This window comes from Oculina patagonica, chromosome 7 (assembly GCF_052425735.1).
Source record: "Oculina patagonica isolate OP01 chromosome 7, crgOcupat, whole genome shotgun sequence".
Lineage (NCBI taxonomy): Eukaryota > Metazoa > Cnidaria > Anthozoa > Scleractinia > Oculinidae > Oculina > Oculina patagonica.
In genome coordinates, this window is record NC_135764.1 from 16,485,649 (window position 1) to 16,505,416 (window position 19,768).

At 42.4% G+C, this 19,768-nt stretch overlaps 1 protein-coding gene across 1 annotated transcript in view; it reads right to left on the reverse strand.

The window, feature by feature from the left end:
* The window catches only part of LOC144659493 (meiosis-specific protein MEI4-like), a 221,261-nt gene extending 203,348 nt beyond the window's left edge, over positions 1-17,913 (reverse strand). The window contains exon 1 of the mRNA XM_078519947.1: positions 17,907-17,913. The gene's annotated coding sequence lies outside the window, so the exon portion shown is untranslated. The remainder of the gene's footprint in view (positions 1-17,906) is intronic.
* Between the last annotated feature and the right edge of the window lie 1,855 nt (positions 17,914-19,768).

Sequence of the window (19,768 nt, forward strand, 5' to 3'; positions counted from 1 at the left end):
TGTTGTGGTACATTAGCCCATTGATGAAAGAATCACTGTGAGTATAATGCATAAAGAATAAGCTTTGATACAGGAAATAAAAACAATACTCACTTTAAATACTCAATCGAAAAAATTTTGTTTAGTTTCTGAGTACATGAATTAAATGGTTTTTACATGTTATTGCTAGTTTTCAGCTTTAATTTAGGCAGAAAGTTATAGACAAAATATATTTAGACCGTTTGCAAGATATTTAAATAAGTGATAACTTTTTCAGTTTTTAAACATGTTGTTCATGAGCCTGATTAAGATATTAATGAAGTGAATCCTAATGTACCCGATAAAGTTTACTATTTTGTCGCACATCGGAGAACAGCAGAACAGCAGGCACCTCTTTAAACCACCAATGCCTTATCAGTCGTCGTTTGTAATTAAGTTAAGCTATTGCTTTTGTACTCCCTTCAAAAATATGTCAAATTGATTGCCGAATTTTAGCTAAAAGTACTCTTACTCTGTATGACAGGTCTCAGCTGTCTGCTCAGATAAAGATTGTTTCATCATGTCTCCATGGCCACCTTATTTAGCTCAGTTTATTAAGACCGACAAGTATACAGTCGTCTCCCTTAACAGTATTTAGGGAACATTATTTAGGGAATTTAGATTAACAAGCTCATCTTTAGTGAAATCCAGGGGGAAGATGACCTTTTTAAGTTAAAAAAATACCCCACGAGTGATTTGATTTCTCAATACACACAAGCATTTAGGTGAGTGGGATATTAACTTCATCTTAGTAACTATTAAAAAATATTCACTTCGCCCAGGGCGAATAATTGTTATATACTGATCATGTCTACTCGCTACACGACATGTAGACATAGTATAATAATTTTTAACGTTTTTGACTTTGAAATATATGTTTTTTTCTTTTTTAATAGATTGATTGTTTTTAGACACACGTACACGTTCTAACGAGATCTCATGTACTCCTAAGTGTTACGTGTATAAATAAAACTTGATTTGATTCGATTTGAAAGTGTCGATCTCCTGCCTGCTGTAAGGTGATTGATAAGAGCAAAAGGCAGCTGGAAGCAGTAAGCTGATCGATCCACTCTAATTCATACATTCATCCTTACTACGATATCATATCACTTCTGCATAAATCTGCCCGAAAAAAACTTTCCCGTGTTGAACTCTTGTACATGCTACTTAATAACTATGTAGACGGTTAGCTCAAGGTTTCTATCGGCTGATAGTTGGCAAGGGGCGAAGCCCCGACGTCAGCTTTCAAAAGCTGGTAGAAACCGAGAGCGAGTCGTTCAATCTTTCTAGCATAATTAGAGGCCGATTTATTTAACATAAAGTTCAATAATAAGTAGTTCACTTTAAGTTTTTGTGTGAGATTTCGGTAATTTTCCCTGCACACGTTCTCAAGGCAGTCTAACGAAACTTAGACCGCGCTTGCTTTCCTTGTAGTCTGTCACTGGGTTGTTCTAAAAAGGATATGTTGACAGTGTTAAAGCATTCCTGTAAATGTTGGGTGAAATATAAAGAAGAGAGCCAAGTTTAATAATGAAAAGTTTGATTTCGATTAAAACAATGTTCTCATTATTAAGGAGGAGGAGGGCGGTGGGGTGGGGGTGCAACTTCCCATAATGCATTCTCTGTAAGTAAATTGAGCGATGTTCTTACAACTTGCAAAGTAAACATCGGGGCGCTAGCCAGCTGGTGCCTCTAACGCGCATGAGCAGATCCTCTTATTCTGAACTTGCCAAAACAATTTCAACAACAACAACAAGGTGGCAGCTAGTGGGGCAATACGAAACTACGCAGCAAACACATCAACCCTGATGATGACTTCAAGCCAGTGCACTCGGTCCTGCCTGGGGGCCCCGGCGGGGGGGGGGGGGGGGGGGGGGGGGGGGGGGGGGGAGGGGGGGGGGGGAGGGGGGGGGGGGGGGAGGAGGGGGGAGGGAGGGGGAGGGGGGGAGAGGGGAGGGAGAAGGGGGGGAGGGGAGGACAGAAGAGAGAAAGGAGGAGGGGGGGGAGGGAGAAGAGAGAGAAGGGGGAGAGGGAGAGGGGAGAAAGGAAGAGAGAAGAGGGAGAGGGAGAGAGGAGAGAAGAGAGAAGGAGGAGGGAGAGAAGGGGTGAAAAGGAGAGAAGAGTGAGAGAGGAGGAGAGGAAGGGAGAGACGGGAGGGAAGGAAGAGAGGAGGGAGAGGAGAGAGGGGGGGGGAAGAGAAGAGAGAGAGAGGGAGAGAGAGAGGAGGGAGGAAAAGAGGAGGAAGAAGAAAGAAAGAGGGAGAAAGGGACAGGAGGAGGGAGAAAGAGAGAGGAGAGGGGAGACAGGAAGGGGAGGAGGAGGAGCAGAAGGGGAAGATGGGGAGAGGAGCAATGGAGAGAGGCGAGAGAGGAAGAGGAAAGTGGAGAGCAGGAGGAGAGGACAAGGAAGGACGAGAAGAACAGAGAGTGGAGAGAGAGTGGAGAAGAAAGAGAGGGGAAGAAGTGTGAGCACTGGAAGAGGAGAAGAAAGGAAGGAGAGAGAAGGAAGGGATAGTGGACGAGGAGGATCTGAGATTGGAAGTGGAGAAGTGAAAGCGAGAAGTGGATGGTGGAATGGACAAATGGACCTGAGAAACAAAAAAAGGAAGAGAAAGAGGAGGAGAGCAGTAAGGAAGAGAAGCTGCAGGAAAGGAGAGTGGAGGGAGAGGAGGAGAATGAGTGGAGAGGAAGATGAAAGGAGAGAGGGGAAGAAAAGAGAGGAGAGAGAGGCGAGAGACCCAGAAGAGATAAGAGAGAGTAGGTGGAGAGATGGAAAAGCAAGTACTGCACATGGAAAGGAGAAAGAGAGAAAAGATAGCTGAGACACGAATGAAGGAAGAGGAGAGGAAGGAAGAGGTGCGAAAGAGGGAGGAGAGAGAACCACACGTAAAATTGGACGAGTGGCCACGAAAGAGGGAAGGGAAAAGAAAGAACCTGTGATGTGATGTTACTAGAGAAAAGCTGAAAAGAAGCAAAGTAGGAGAAATGAGAGGTTGTGGAAAGGAGACAACGAAAAAATTGAGAGAAGAGAAGAAGGAGAACAAAGACAAACAACTAGGGGATGAATGGAAGAGAAGTCAGATAAAGGGGAAAGGGAAAGAGGGAGGAGAGGTGGTGGGGAGAGAGAGAAGAGTAGGAAGAGAACACGAATGAACACACAAGAAGGGAAAAGACTGACGGAGTGAGTGAGAAAGAGATATCGCAAACACCTGCATCGCATGGAGATACAACAACTACCTGATGAAGAAGAAGCGAGAGAGAAGAAAGGAGAGGAAGGAGAGAAATAGGAAGGAAGAAGAGACGAAGTGACGGAGAAAAGGGAAGAAGAAGCCAAAAAGTAGGAGAAGTGGAAGAAATGTGGGAAATGGCGTGGAAGTTAAGAAGTTACCTGGAGGGAAATGTGGAACGGAAAGAGAGAGAGAGTGAGAGACGGACAGGAAAGAGAAGTAGAATAACAGCCCACAAGTGATAAGAAGTGTGATGGTGGGGAGAAGAATGAAAAAACATGTAAGTGAAACAGACGCCTGAGAAGCCAAATGAGTGTGTCCGAAGAGGACAAGGGGGAGAAGTACAGCCCGACACCCGCAGGGGAGACGGAAACCGAAAAACGACTGAAGACCCCCGGGGTACCCACAGGAGGACGTGACGATGGTGGTGCAAAGTTGTAAGTCAGCACAGAGAGAAAGATGGTACACAGAAGCCGTGAATAAAGACGTTGAGTTTAACAAAACATTAGTCGAAAACGTTCGGTTTTTTATTATTTTCTTTCAACTTGTATATATTACAGCCTCTGAACTTTTTAAACATTTTATCCCCTTAGCGAACATTATGTTGAACATTTTAATAGCAATTAAAGAAGTTTTCTCAGAAACAAAGGCAAAAGCAAGGGCTAAAACACAGAAGGATGATATATCCATTTTATAATCATATTTTCCTTTCTGAAACAAAAAGTGGGGAGGAGAGATGTGTTTCAGAACCAACTAACTGAATAACACAAACTAGCTCAGACATGATCGCATTGCGGACCGTTTATTGACACCCATAGACCAGTGTCACGTTCAAAGAACAGTAGCTAAGACAGCTGAGGTTGGTTGGAAGGTACTGACGGTATATCGAGCACCATATTCAGAACCATGCCACACCGAACCGAGCCGAACGCGAGTCAGTTCTGAAACACACATGCCCTCCTCCCCCAGTGTGTTTCAGTTCTGAGAGAGCAGGTCAAGTCGAACCTGAAACACGCAGCCACAGTGTGACACACTGACAGGGCAGCCCATGCAGAAATGAAAAACCCACAGACAACGGCAACAGAATAACAGGCCCACCACAAGAACTGAAAACATAGGAGGAAGGGGAGGGATGTGAGCCGCAGAACCGAGGAGAACACGATTCAGTTCTGAAACACACATGCCTCCCCTCCCCCAGTGTGTTTCAGTTCTGAGAGAGCAGGTCAAGTCGAAACTGAAACACGCAGCCACAGTGTGATTCACAACTGACATGGAAAGCCCATGCAGAAAAGAAAAACACACAAACAACGTGTAATTAACAGGCCCACCAATCACAACTGAAACACAAAGGGGAAAAGGAATGTTTCAGAACCATGCCACACCGAACCGAGCCGAACGCGATTCAGTTCTGAAACACACATGCCCTCCTCCCCCCAGTGTGTTTCAGTTCTGACAGGGCAGGTCAAGTCGAAACTGAAACACGCAGCCACAGTGTGATTCACAACTGACATGGGCAGCCCATGTCAGAAAAGAAAAACACTAAAGACAACGTGCAACAGAATTAACAGGCACTACCAAATTAGGAACTGAAACACAAAGGGGGAAGGGGAGGGATGTTTTTAAGAACCAAAGCCACACCCGAGACAGTTCTGTAACACACATTCCCCCCTCCCCACAGTGTGTTTTTGTTCTGAGAGAGCAGGTCAAGTCTAAACTGAAACACTCCCTTGCATGGGCAGCCCATGTCAGAAATGAAACCACTACAGACAACATGCAACAGAAATAACAGGCCCCGAAACATTAAGAACTGAAAAACAAAGGGGGAAGGGGAAGGGATGTGTTTCAGAACCAATGCCGTACCGAACGGAGCCGTACGCAGTGCGTTCCAGTTCTGAGAGAGCATGTCAAAGTGAAATTAATACAAGGGCGCATTACCCTACTCTTTACAGTTCCGGCGCGCTCAATAACGAATTCACATGTGGTGCATTACTCTACTTTTAACAGTTCCTGTGCGCTCAATAAAGAGTTTAGAAATGGCGTATTACCCGACTTGTAACAGTTCCTGCGCACTAATTAAAGAGTTCACAAATGGCGGACAACCCTTCTTGTTACAGTTCCATTTGTCACCTATGATATTAGGCAAGTAATTAAAGAGGGGAAAACTGAAAAAAAAAATGCCATTTATTGTTAAAATCTTTCACTTTATCAGACGTGGCTGCGATATATTTCTCTAGTTTCATTTTGTCCCGCACAAGAGAGACGAAATCTTGAAACCGGAACTTAATAGTATTTAATGCTTTAACATATATAAAATACTTGCCTAAAATGATGAGATGGTTGGGAGCTCAACAGTGAGTGTGACTGCAAATAATTCCGAACATGACGTCTAACTCCGAAAGACTCAATTTCGTGTTACTTAAAAACGAATACCACTCTTGGAATTGATTCCAAAAAGAGGTCGCCTGCGGGCAGTGAACAAACATATGCCATATGGTTTGACACTCAGAAGGACAAAAAGGGCACAAAGGAGAGGCGACGTTTTTCATTTTGTGTAACAGGTTGTTCGTTGGTAAGATTTGATGAATAATTTTGTATTGGAACATAGCTAATTTTGTAGTAAATAATAAAGATGGTAGATTTTAAGCTCGGTGATAAATAGTGAAGAAATTATTCTACATGACACGAGCGTGGGACAAAGAAAAAAATCTGAGTCCCCGACGGGAATCGAACCCATGGCCTCCCAGAATACCGGTTGGGCGCTCTAACCAACTGAGCTACGTGAGACTCGCTGTGAGCTAGACCATTTACTAGGTTGATAAGTGACACGCGTCCTGCATACTGCTAGGATCAGCAATGTCGAAGTTGGTTAGAGCGCCCAACCGGTATTCTGGGAGGCCATGGGTTCGATTCCCGTCGGGGACTCAGATTTTTTTCTTTGTCCCACGCTCGTGTCATGTAGAATAATTTCTTCACTATTTATCACCGAGCTTAAAATCTACCATCTTTATTATTTACTACAAAATTGATGATTTCGACATTGCTGATCCTAGCAGTATGCAGGACGGGTGTCACTTATCAACCTAGTAAATGGTCTAGCTCACAGCGAGTCTCACGTAGCTCAGTTGGTTAGAGCGCCCAACCGGTATTCTGGGAGGCCATGGGTTCGATTCCCGTCGGGGACTCAGATTTTTTTCTTTGTCTCACGCTCGTGTCATGTAGAATTTCTTCACTATAGCTAATTTTATTTCTTTTGTGGATCTGAATGGTAAAAGGTATAGTTTATTTAGGTCCTTCCTCTCGACCCCGCATGCTAAACGTTTTTTTCTCAGAAGTAGGTGGGGGTAGGTTTTCAAGGTCTAACAGCATGTCATATATTATCTTGCAAGACAGTGAACACTTTGAGGCATTTGAGGCAGCTGGGGCCTGATATAATACTGCAAAAAGTTACATTTGACTTTGTATTTATTGCGAAAAGAATGAAAAGAAAGAAAGTGATTTTCACCGGAGTCCCAAAGATCAGATATTTGCTTTATTCCTGCTCGAAACCAAAGGGGGTACCGTAACACTTTCCCATTCACAGTTATAAATCTGTTGTTCCAGATTATCTGTGAAAGTACCTCAGTTTTATTAATAGGCGTGGTTGCTGCAATATCCTGCCAGTAATAAATAATTCGTTTCTAGAATTCAGGTAAATGCTTATCGAGGTCAAGGAGTTTATAATCATAATAACATTTAAACAGTTCTGCGCCGCCAACACCAGCTAGGAGTAATTTCGGTATATATTGCCATGGTGCATCAGAGTTCGAACATAGTCGTTTGACCCAGTTGAGCTTTATTTGTTTTCGGTCGATCAATTCAGTGTGTTTGTGATCGGTTATTTCTTCCACAAGACAGCCAAATAAAGGACATTAATGGATTGACTTGTTGTTCTTCTGCCTGGCAACATTTGGCGACCATGCCAGGACCGATGTGCTGCGTTTGTTTTGAATGGAGATTGATGTTTTGCGTTTGTTTTGTGTGAAGGAAAGCCGATCGTAGTAATGGCGGTAAGTGGTTTACGCTCCCTTTAACTGCACTGGAACACACGCTTATGTGATAACAAGAAGAAAGATGATGGATTCAGAGCTCGAAGAACTACAACTTCAAGTTGAGGGAGGAATTTGTAAGCTCCCGATCGTGGATATGAAGCAGTTAGCGGAGCATGTGGGTCTTGAATCAAAGGAATACAAAGGAAAGAGTAAGCTTGCCATGTCGCGGATCGTTCGTGCAAACGTTGAGCTTGGACAAACGGAAAATAAAGTTGAATATCTTACGGAATTGAAGAATTTCATTGCTGGGACGCCACCGCCAATCGAAGAAACACGACAAAACAAAGAATAATCGGTAAAAACGAAAATGGAATACGAAGCACTATGTAAACAATTCGAGGAAATGATGGAATCGTACAAGAAGAAAATGGAGCAGACTTTGGTAAAGCAGAAGGACACAAATGCACCAAAAAAAGGAACGTATCACTCGTTGATGTAAAATCTGCTCTTAGGAGAGATTTTAAGATCGTGGGTGTTATTGGAGGAGAGAAACAAAAGGACAGATTGTCCTTCGTTAGTTTAATTCGCCAAATAGATGCAGGGCTTGAGAAAGGATATAAAGAACGGGAGATAATTGATAATTGATCGTGCTATTAGCCCCAGCTTGAAGTTGAGATCATACTTAAAAACCATAAAAGAGCTTACTTTAGCAAAACTGAGGCAGATGTTAAGAGCCCATTACAAGCAGAAGTCAGGTACTGAACTGTACCAAGAACTAACAACAATGTGCCAATCACCGAAGGAAACTCCCCAAGACTTCTTAATCAGGGCCCTTGATCTAAGACAACAGGTTCTCTTTGCATCGCAAGCTGAGGGTGGTACTGTAAAATATGAATCATCTCTGGTTCACCCCTTGTTTCTGCATGCTGTTGAAACTGGCTTACAAGATGAATCTGTCCGTAATAAATTGCGGCCGTTCCTCCAGAAAGTAGATGTTACCGATGAAGAGTTAATGGAACAAATCAACATGGTCAAAAAAAGGAAGCGAAGTCTGACAGACCTGACAGATTAATGGTCACCCTTGAGGCTGTGCAATCCAATATTGCTGTCTTTGCCATGGCTTCCCAGAATACCAAAGAGAGAGACAGAGTCCACTCTAGCCAACCATTTGAGAACCAAAGGAGACGTGTCTGCCCAGCATGCCAAACAGCAAACCAAGAGTTCTGTGACCACTGTTTCCGCTGTGGTTCAAGTGACCATTTTGCACGAGGATGTCGCAGGGGTGCAGCCAACATACCAAATCAGGGAAACTGGAGGAGGCTACCACCGCGGGACAGGGAGTAGCTGATGACCAAATTAAAAGGTCCCATGTTTGTATTAACTGTGGCAGGAAATGATTATCTTTAAAGCAATGCTCCAATTGTCATTCAGTACATTACTGTTCTCAGAAATGCCAAAGAGCCCACTGGATTAAGCATAAGCAGTCGTGTAGTGCAATCAAGTACCTGTCTAACGAGGAGAAAAGAGACAGTGACATGTATGTTAGTCACCTTACACCAAACCAGCATGCTAAAGTTGCAAAATTGGTGGGGAAGAGATGTATGGTTCAGTGTGTTATAAACAATGTTCAAACTGAAGCATTATGGGACACTGGTGCCCAAGTTTCTATTGTTTCCAAGGATTGGATTGCTGAGAACCTGCCTACCGCTGATAGTGCTCAAATGGATGAACTGCTTAATGACAAAGGACTTGATCTGAAAGCCGCTAATGGTACAGAAATCCCATATGAAGGATGGATTGAAGTTTCTTTCAAACTAATGACCTCAGATGACAAACTTGGAATGTCAGTACCCTTCCTGATCTCAACAGAAGCTATGGATCACCCTATTGTTGGATACAATGTAATTGAAGAAATTGTGGAAAACCCTGTTAGTGAGCCACCAAACAATTGTGAAGAGACTTTGGTCAACGCCTTGAGCTCAAGCCTTCCAAATGCAAAGCAGGAGAATGTTAAAGCTCTGGTTGATCTCATTAGGACAAACACCCCAAGTGAACTGTGTAGTGTTAAAGTAACAAAAAGGGATGTGGTAGTTCGGAAGAATGAGACAGTAGCAGTAACTTGTTCGGTTAAAACTGGCCCAACTGAATCAAGACTTCCAGTATTGTTTGAACCAGATGTTGAATCACCATGGCCATCAGGACTTGAGGTCCCTGAAACATTAGTAACTATCAGAGGCGATGCTTCATTTGTTTATTTTTATTTTTTTTTTAATGAATACTTTATTGACACTCAAAATAATACAAACAAAGTATATAACGGTTTTAAATAACATCAATGTTAGCAAAAAAAATTAAATACACATATAACAAGGACCAAATGATACAACATAGGAAACGATTGAAAAGCGGTAATTTTAAATATACATTAATGTATGGGCTAAAAGGAAAAGAAGAAAAAAACAGGGGGAAACAAAAAAAAAAGAAAACGAGATTCAAGGATATCTAAACGTAAATACGTAAAAGTTAAAGGAAATTCTTCCACTGCTTATTAAATTCTTCGAGTTGTTTATTTTTTATGGCAATTTGATTCAATTCTGATACCTAAGAAAGGGGGAAAGCTGTCAAAATGTATTTTAGATTCTCCTTGAAAGCAGCAGAATATAGTATTTAGCGACAAGTGTAGCGTAATTTAGGAGATCTTTGTACTAAGTGTTGTTGTACCAACCGTATAGTATATTACGTTCATTAAGTTCGAAAGTCTGATTAGTTTTTTCACACCACCAAATTTTGAAAGCATTCCAGAAGGCGGAGACTACATTACACAGGAAGCGCATGTGCGGAAGCGTTTCTAGCACAGCCTAGCAAGCGCGGCAGAGATCGGACTCAGACAACCTCGCACGAAACAGGAATATTCTCGTTAGAAGGATGTTGTGTATAATTTTATACTGGAACATTTGTAATTTAACTTCTCGCTCGCGTTGTTAAGAAAGGCATCATATAGACATTTTTCAGGCTTTCTTTAGTAAAGCCATAACGTAAAATTTTAGTCTCAGATGTAGGTGGTTGGAAGAAATGGTCTAGGATGGCTGCGTAAGCAGAGTTAGTAGTGATATTTTGGGTGGGGGGTTCAAGCATGTCAACTGGATTATGGTTGGGGGGATCTGTTAATTTAAGTTTGCACCGCCAACTAGCGGGGAAATATGCGGTAAAGGGAACATGCATCAAAAGTTTTTGCTGAAATTTGTCAATGGATAAGGTAGGCTGGCGGTGCTTCATCACGTGTCAAAATTCAAGTGAGAAATACCACAGACCATGACATCATCTTGAGAAACAGGACAGTGCTAGGCAAGCTCCAGCTAGTCAAATCTGTAACACCATTAGAAGTAAAAAAGAGAGAGGACGAAGAAAGTTCAGCAGACTGTGTTCCTTATAGTGACAAATCATCAGAGGAGGGGGAAGAGCCCGGATTTCAATCAGATGCAACTGTAATGAAGGAATGTCGAAGTGAGACTAGCAATCCACCTCCAGATGTTGATTTAGGAGATTTGACAGAAGATCAGAAAATTGCAGTAGTGAACATGCTTAAAGAGGAACCAGATTCCTTTTCGAAAGATGATGATGATGTAGGAAGCGCGGAAGGTCTGCAACTCAAAATTAACCTGTCCGATAATCGTCCAGTCCAGAAAAACTATACAGCTATTCCAAAGCCTTTGTATCCAGAAGTGAAGCAATATGCTGAGGAAGTCACGCTCAGCCTACTCATCGCCAGTAGTTTGTGTGCGGAAAAAGGACGGTTCTTTAAGACTGTGTGTGGACTTTCGTGAGCTGAACAGGCAAACAGTACCAGAATGACATCCGCTTTCTCGGTTACAAAACGACCATTGAGAATCTTGGAGGGAACAAGTGGTTTTTTCTGTTCTGGACCAGGGAAATGCTTATCACCAGGGATTTATCAGCCCTCAATGTCAACACATGACTGCATTTTTAACACCGTGGGGCCTGTACGAGTGGGTGAGGATCCCATTCGGTCTTAGAAATGCTCCTGGATAATTTCAAAGATTTATGGAGGACTGTTTGGAAGGACTTAGAGATGAAATTTGTGTGCCTTATTTGGATGATGTGATTGTTTTCAGCAGAACATTTGAGTAGCACATTGAAAATGTTCGGACAGTTTTGAGGAGGCTATGTGAACACGGAATAAAGCTAAAGGCCAGAAAATGCAAGATTTTCAAGAAGGAGGTCAATTACCTGGGGAGGATTGTTTCTGCTGACGGATATCGAGTGGATCCTTCAAATGTTAAGGGGGTTTTTGCACTCAAAGAGACTAACCCCAAAATTATTGGCGATGTGAAAAAACTCCTGGGCTTGTTGGGGTATTACCGAAAATACATACAGAACTTCTCCAGAATTGCACAGCCTCTCTTCGAACTCTTGAAAGCACCTGGGGCTAAGACTAGCAGGCATCCTAATCAAACAGAGAGGCGTAGTCAGAAAGGAAATAAGACGCAAGCGTCATCCAGGCATGTTATTGTTTGGACACAAGAACATCAGGAGTATTAGAGAGACTTGTGGACTGTCTGGCTAACCCGCCAATTCTTGGTTATCCAGATTATGATCTCCCATTTGTACTACACACAGATGCGTCGAATGAAGGGCTGGGGGCAGTGCTTTATTAGCGGCAGTCTGGTAAAATGCGTGTTATAGGATATGGATTTAGAACACTCACTCCTGCAGAGAAAAATTATCAGTTTTATTCTGGAAAGTTAGAGTTTTCTTTGAAATGGGCTATCTGTGAACAGTTCAGGGACTATCTGTACTACGCACCATCATTCACAGTTTACACGGACAATAATCCCCTGGCGTATGTTTTATCGACAGCGAAACTTAATTCGACTGGACATCGCTGGGTGTCAGAGCTAGCTGATTACAATTTTGAGATAAAGTACAGACCTGGTAAAGCAAACAAAGATGCTGACACCTTGTCAAGAATTCCTTTGGACATCAACCAGTACATTTCTACCTGTACACAAGAGACTTCACAGGATGTGATCAGTGCAACTTTGTCTGGTGTAAAGGCACTTCAGAACGGTGATACGGTCTGGATAACAGCAGTCAGTGATAGTACAGATGCGTTGAACCTTGACTCTAACCTTCTTGATTCCAGGAATTATCATCAAATCGAGCCTCAAGTCATTCTGACAGCTCAGAAACAAGACCCAAGTATTGGCAGAGTCATTACATACAAACTCGATGGACACAAACCAGCAAACCATGAAATCCCTAGAGAGCTACCCCGTACAAGAAAGTTGCTACACGAATGGCCGAAGATGGAAATTGGAAGCGATGAGCTCTTGAGAAGGAAGTGTGGACAGAATCTACAGCTGGTGTTGCCAAAGAGATTTCACCGCTTGGTCTACAAGGAGCTACATCAAGAGATGGGTCATTTGGGGGCAGAGAGAGTACTACAGCTAGCCCGCGAAAGATTTTACTGGCCCTACTTGCAGCGAGACATTACTTACTTTGTGACCAAGGTGTGCAGTTGTCTGAAGCAAAGGCGACCAAATCTCTCTACGCGTGCTCCTCTCCAACCTATTGTCACCAATACACCCTTTGAGGTTAATTTCTATTGATTACCTGCACCAGGAAAGAAGCTCTGGTGGGTACGAATACATTCTGGTCATTGTTGACCACTTCACACGATTTGCGCAGGCGTATCCCACTAGGAATAAGTCAGCCCGAACAGCAGCCGACAAGCTCTACAACCATTTCATACTTCGCTTCGGATTGCCAGCCCGTATTCTGCACGATCAGGGAAGAGAATTTTAAAACAATTTGTTTCACCAGTTGCAGCAGTTGTGTGGGATGATACGTTCAAGGACCACGCCCTACCACCCACCGTGTAATGGTAAAGCAGAGAGATTCAACCAGACATTGCTGTCGATGCTACGAACACTACCTGAAGAAAAGAAATCTAAGTGGTCGGAGTATGTGCCCAAGGTTGTACATGCCTACAATTGTACCATGAGTGAGTCAACTGGGTTTTCACCGTTTTACCTACTGTTTGGGAGGTCACCACGCCTGCCAGTGGATCTGATATTTGGACTTTCTTTAGAGGAAGCTAACGTGACCCACACAGAATATGCAGACAAGTGGAAAGTTGCTAAGAAGGAAGCATATTCATTGGCTCTAAAGAACACCTCCAAGTCAGCAACGGATGGCAAACGACAGTATGACCGTAAAGTGAGATTTTCAAATCTGCAACCTGGGGACACAGTATTGGTCCGAAATTTGTCAGAGCGTGGTGGGCCAGGGAAATTTTGGTCGTATTGGGAACAGAAAATACATGTTGTAAGAGCGCAGACAAGACAAGAGTACTACACAGGAATCTCTTACTGCCATGTGACTTCCTCCATGCAGATCCTCAGGAGTTTGTGCAGCAGCCAGTCCAAGCGAGGAGGAGCACATCTGTTTGTACTAGGCAGCACAAAGAGAGAGGTCATCAACCTAACCATAATGAGAGCGACAGTGAAGATGAGGAGGAGGACATACCTGGCCTGGTACCCAGAGATTTGGACACACTGCCACCTTTAACATCTACGATAGGACCTGAGGACGTTAGGGAAAACACTCAGAATATGCTGAGGATGGAGCCATGCCTGGGGAATGGGAGAAGGACCAGATCATGATGAGACCAGCAAGCACCCATGAACCAGAACAAGAGCTTGAACCAGGTCAAAGATTCCAACCAGAATTGGATCCCGAACCAGAACAACAGCCAGAACTGGATCCTGGACCAGAACAACAGCCAGAACCAGAACGAGTTTCAGAACCGAATCGGCCCCAGCGTGTTCGTCAGCCACCAAGGATGTTTACGTACAATACACTGAGACTGCCAACCATATGTAGTGTGCAAACTGGTTCCAATCTTGTACCTGGATGGTGCTATCCACCTTTCCAACCACCATGGATGTTACTTACACACCAGTACCATGCACCACCCTGTTATGTTCCTTTGGTGTACCCGCCCTATATGCAGATGATGTATGCGTGATGCAGCCAGATTTATTGACTGATTAAGATGCTTAATGACGTTGTTGTTGAACAGATATTTATTGTATTATTTGTGGAATTATTATAAGTCTTTTCTTTTGTGCTGCCATACCTTTCAAATGGGCAAATAAGTGATATAGTTATCCAAGAACTATGACTGTGCCATCTTTAGGTTATGAGTGAACCCCGCGGGGGGGGACTCTCATATGAAACGGACGGGGATGCTCGTCGGAAATTTTGAAAAGAACCCCTAAAAGAGACCAATCTGGGTGTGGCTCAAGCCTTTCTTGACCCCTAAAAGATACCAAAAAACTAAGAATGGAGTTTATATTTGTATATTTCTTCGTGTGTAACCCTAAACGAGACCATTATGGCTAAAAATATTGGCGTTTTGGGCGTTTTTTCCCGGAACACCCTAAGCGAGACCAAAAGTCCAAAATTTACACCCCTAAGCGAGACGACGAGCATCCCCGTCACTTTCATATGCGAGTCCCCCCCCGGGGAGTGAACATGGATAGGTTTTTCAAGATTTGTATTTTCGTAAGTTTTGTTTGTATGAAGTTGCTGACATTGGGCCTAATCAACCCACATAATGCAAAGAAGACAAGCAATGAGAGTGAGAATATTATAATGTGGCATATCTTAATGGGAGTTCAGAACTCCACAGAACATTGCAGTAGGAAATGTCCCGGAAGACATTTTTAAAGTCAGGGAGTGTGTGACGTTATATAAATGACGTAAGAACCTAGGAACGAGAGAACCTGGGAACGAGGTTAAAACCTCGTGCGAATTCGGTCGATCTGTTGTTAGTGTGTTTGTTCGATCGGTTACTGTATATTATTCGAGTAGACAGCCAAATAAAAGGACATTGGTGGATTTATTGTCGGTTCTTCTGCCTGGCATTCTTGTTATAATCTGTATCCATCTCACACAGTTGGAAACGTGAACGCTCAAAAGTTTTTGCAAACTGCAGCATGCACAATCTGGCGTTCTGGTAAACAAAAAACCGATTTGAATTGGTAAACTAAGCTAAATAGATTTAAACAAGATTGCACTTCATAATTATCCTTGTTGATTTCTTCCAGTTTAAATAGACTGGTAACCCTCTGGCTGGCTTCTTGATCACTACAATACTTGACATTCAGGTTTACATCTGACTAGTAATTGTTCTGCTGTGTGTCGAATTCACGACTTAAGAAGTAAAATTTTACGTGAATTTGTTTACATTTATCTTACCGATCCCACTTAAACAACTGTATCTCACCATAGTGTCAGCAATAATTCTTTTGGAAGGATCTGCATCGCCTGCTCGTCTTGCGTTGGATATAGCAGCTTCAAAGGGTTTGAAGCAAAGCTTGGTGGTAAAAATATCCAGGAGTCAATGGATTAATAAAAAAAAAGAAAAGGGAAGGCATACAGAGGACACGGGAAGGCAGAAACGCGGCCCAAAGACAACATTATATACTACTGATCTGGACCCAAACTGGTAAAAACGAGACCATTTATATTTTCTATGCCAATGTCTCTGATAACCATACACATGAAAAGAAATATGTGGCAGTGTTTATGGAAAAGAGTACCGAGAGAAGAATCGTGATGTTAAAGAAGTTCACATTTCCTCAGATAGCCGCCGCTCGCAATTTAAGAACAAATATTTTGTCCAGCTTTTCAAACTTTTCAAAAGAATGTAGGAACAAAAATCTTGTGGTATTACTTGCAGTTAGGTGCAGTTGATGGGGTTTAAGGCCCTGTTAAAAGAACAGTCTGTAAAGGGTAACCTGTGCCAAGTCTGCAAGATACCCTATTATTTTCAAGGTGCCTAACTTAAAAGAGGTTTTCAATGATACCAAAACGGGAACCAGGAATGAGCAAATTCCATTGCATGGAGATAGATCCCAATATATATGTATAACTTTTCGTCTGTACTCATAACAAGACACACATACTAAACAGTTACTGCAGCCTTTATTCAGTGATGATGAAAGTGATTCTGACACACAGAAAGATGGATGTTTAGTGAAGAGGTCAGTGAAGACAGCGATAATGACTAAAAAGAAGACAGTGAATATGAAGAAAAAAGCAGTCGTTTTGATAATGTTGGTTATAGCGATGATGTCACTGAGTTCGAAGAGGATAAGGACGGTGATGACAGTGACATCACTTCTCACTACATATCTATCAGCCTGTCATTGCAAATGGCGTTTCAATGCAGCCTAGGAGAACAAGGATTGTATCAGAAGCATCATCAGTGAGGCTTGGAAAGCGATCTTTACCCAGTTACATGATAACATATGCTTCAAGATGCCTGAATGATGTAGAGAGGTGGCATAGTCAAACGGAGAAGGAAGCCCAAGCACTTGTATGGGCTTGTGAATGCTTTAACATGTATGTTTTTGGCAGGGCGTTTGAGATCACATGTGACGAATGAACTGTGTACATAAGTTCAATTGCTTTTACGTGGATCCAGGCTGGTGATTCCCTGAGCTCTACAACAGTGTGCGGTTAGCTAGTATGCCCAGCCAGAACCTATGGCTCCTGCTTTCCCCTCCCAGTGGCCCATGGCAAGACTGTGCAGCTGACATTGTGGGTCCATTACCCTCAGGGGAAAGTATGTGGGTTGTGGCATACTACTAAAGTAGATACTTTTAAGTACTTATTCTGAGGTCGACCACAGGCACCAAGATTATTGAAAGTCTCAAACCAATACTTGCTCAGTTTGGAGAGCGTACACGCTCAAAACTGAGCAAGTTTTGACGATCCAGATCGTCAAAATTGAAGGGAATGATTAGCATCCAAAGTTGCAGACATTTCTCATCAACAACTGGAGCAGCATCATTCTACTTAATGTTCGAAGACCTTCAAAGGGAGACAACTGTCACCAATGAAGAAGTTTGTGACCGAGACTGGTCAAGAAAGCTGTCACAGAATGAGTATGTTGATGCTAGGAGGCGTGCCACTGAGAGTGAAGTGGAAATTGGAGACCAAGTGCTGCTGAGAAATATGAAGACCAACAAGCTGTCTCTAAATTACAACCCAAGCCCTGGTGAAGTCATTATCAGGAAAGAGGAGAAGTAACAGTTAGAGCGATGTAGTCGTAAGAGACCGATGTAGTCGTAAAGTAAAACATGTCATTTGCAAAAATTCAAAAGGTATAAAGGGAGACCCTCAGGGGAGTCCGCCCACCAAGAGCAAAAAGAAATAAAACGAAAAAGAAAAAGAGGAAACAGGGCAGCCAACACCCATCCAGCAGACTGCCAGCCCAAGTTCACGTCAAATGATGGGTTATCCAAGGCCAACTCGAACTATTAGATTTAATGACTATAAACTTTTAAAAAGACAGTTAGATCATGTTACTTGAAGGGGCACTGACATTATATTAGGATCCTTACTGAATTTTTTTTAGCTTACCGTATTTACTCGAATAAGCGCCGCGGCGCTTATTAAATTTTTCGCGTCTCAAGTGCGGCGCTTATTCGAGGGCGGCGCTTATTTAAAATTTGGACGCCATAAAGAATTTAATCTTTTACAGTAATTGAAAATAGCGTCCTTTGATTGTCAGTCTTCGTATCTTGCTGAAGAAAGAAGTAGCGCTAGCTGTCTTGGCAATGTTCGCGGCCATCACAACATTTACAGAGCTGCGTATTGCAAGAATAATGAATAGAAGAACTAATGAGCGAGTGGTAAAACAATAACATTGAACTGCAAAACATCGCTTTTGATGAAAAAGAAATTTACAAGTTTGTTTTAGAGTTGCTTTGTAGTGCTGCTAAAAGTTAAATGGAATTCCTCAAATAAGCGCTGCATCGGGCCGCATCGGGCCGCATCGGGACTGCGGCGCTTATTCGGGGGCGGCGCTTATTATCTTTTTTGTCCCAAATACGGCGCTTATTCGGGGGCGGCGCTTATTCGAGTAAATACGGTACTGTCATGTTCAGGACACTTTGGAAGAATTATTCATTATGTTTATGTTTTTCTGTTGTTTAAAAAAAGGAGGGATGTAGTATACTGTACGAGTATTCAGGCAGTTTTCTGGAAGTGACTTTTACTGCCGTGTGTTCCTAAGGTAAAATCAGCTGGTCATTTACCATGACGTTTTTACTGATTTCCCAAAAACTTTAAATGGCCCTCTAGGAAATGTTGCTGAGAAAACAATTGATACAGTTCGTCTGGTTGAATGGGGGTTGAACTGTCTAAACAAGGTTACCACGGAGGAGAGTGGGACTGACGTGCTCTAGTGCTCTGCCAGTCCCTTTGTAATTCCAAGATGTCTGCAGGGTCGGATGAAGGATTGAACCAACCAAAGACTGGCGAATGTAAAGCAGAAATAAGAGAAAGTCTAAGAAGAAAACAAATTTGAGAGTGTGGCTCTTAAATGGACAAAGAAGATGCTGGCAAAGAAGAACATAATCAGGGATGCACCATGTGCAACAAGAAGCTAGACGTCATTCAAAAGAAACTGGACAAAGTTCTGTTGCTGCTACCTAAAATTAAAGAAAAACTACAAGCCAAGGTAGTAAAGCTTGAAAAGAAAAAGAACTCCCTGAAAGAAAGCTTGGACTTATCGCAAGCCGAAATAGCAGAACTGAAGAATGAAACCGCTTTGATCGCAATGAAGCTAGCAGCGGCAAACAACAAACTTGCCAAAGTGGATGAACTCGAGACGTGATTAATCAAACAGGAATGCCACTTCCGATGAAAAAATATCAAATTCTTTGGTATACAAGATAATGACCACGAATCACCCAAAGATGCAGAAAGAAAACTAAGACAATTTTTGCATAAAGAAATTAAGATACCAAGTAGCGATCTCGAAAAAATCGAATTTGAAAGATTTCATAGGATTCCAATGCGACCAAAGGAGACAAGAAGTCACCTAGGACAATCATCGCCAGTGTCCTTCTTTCAAGACAAAGAAGTATTAAGAACTTGCCTTGCCTTGCCATAAACAGTAATTTGGTTCCTTTGTGGAACTCAAAGGAGTGCTTATGCTCGTCTCATACAAGGTAACCTGCTTTATGTGCAGAAGGTTTTTTCCTTTGCCATTTCTTTTTATGATCTTAAGTGTCAGGCGATATTGCAATATTTATGTGCCGTGCATATTTGAAGAAAGTATAAGAGGGCTAATCAAACTACCAAGCGATGTCAAGTGTTCTGATGGCTACATCAGCAAAATTCGGACGTAATTTTTTACAAGAAACATATTTTTCTTCCCAGACAAACAAAACATGGGAGGCAGCATGGGGAGGTAAAATAATTGAAAGTCACCGGTTAAACCACAATAGAGGCGTAACGATTTTTTTAAGCCCAGGCTTGACTTGACCATCGAGAAAAGTATAAATAATAAAAACAGCTGATACATTTTTAACTGAAACGCTAGAAAGATGGTGAAAAGTTCGGTGCTGACATATTTGCTTTGCTTCTAAAAAAAAATTATACGTTACATACA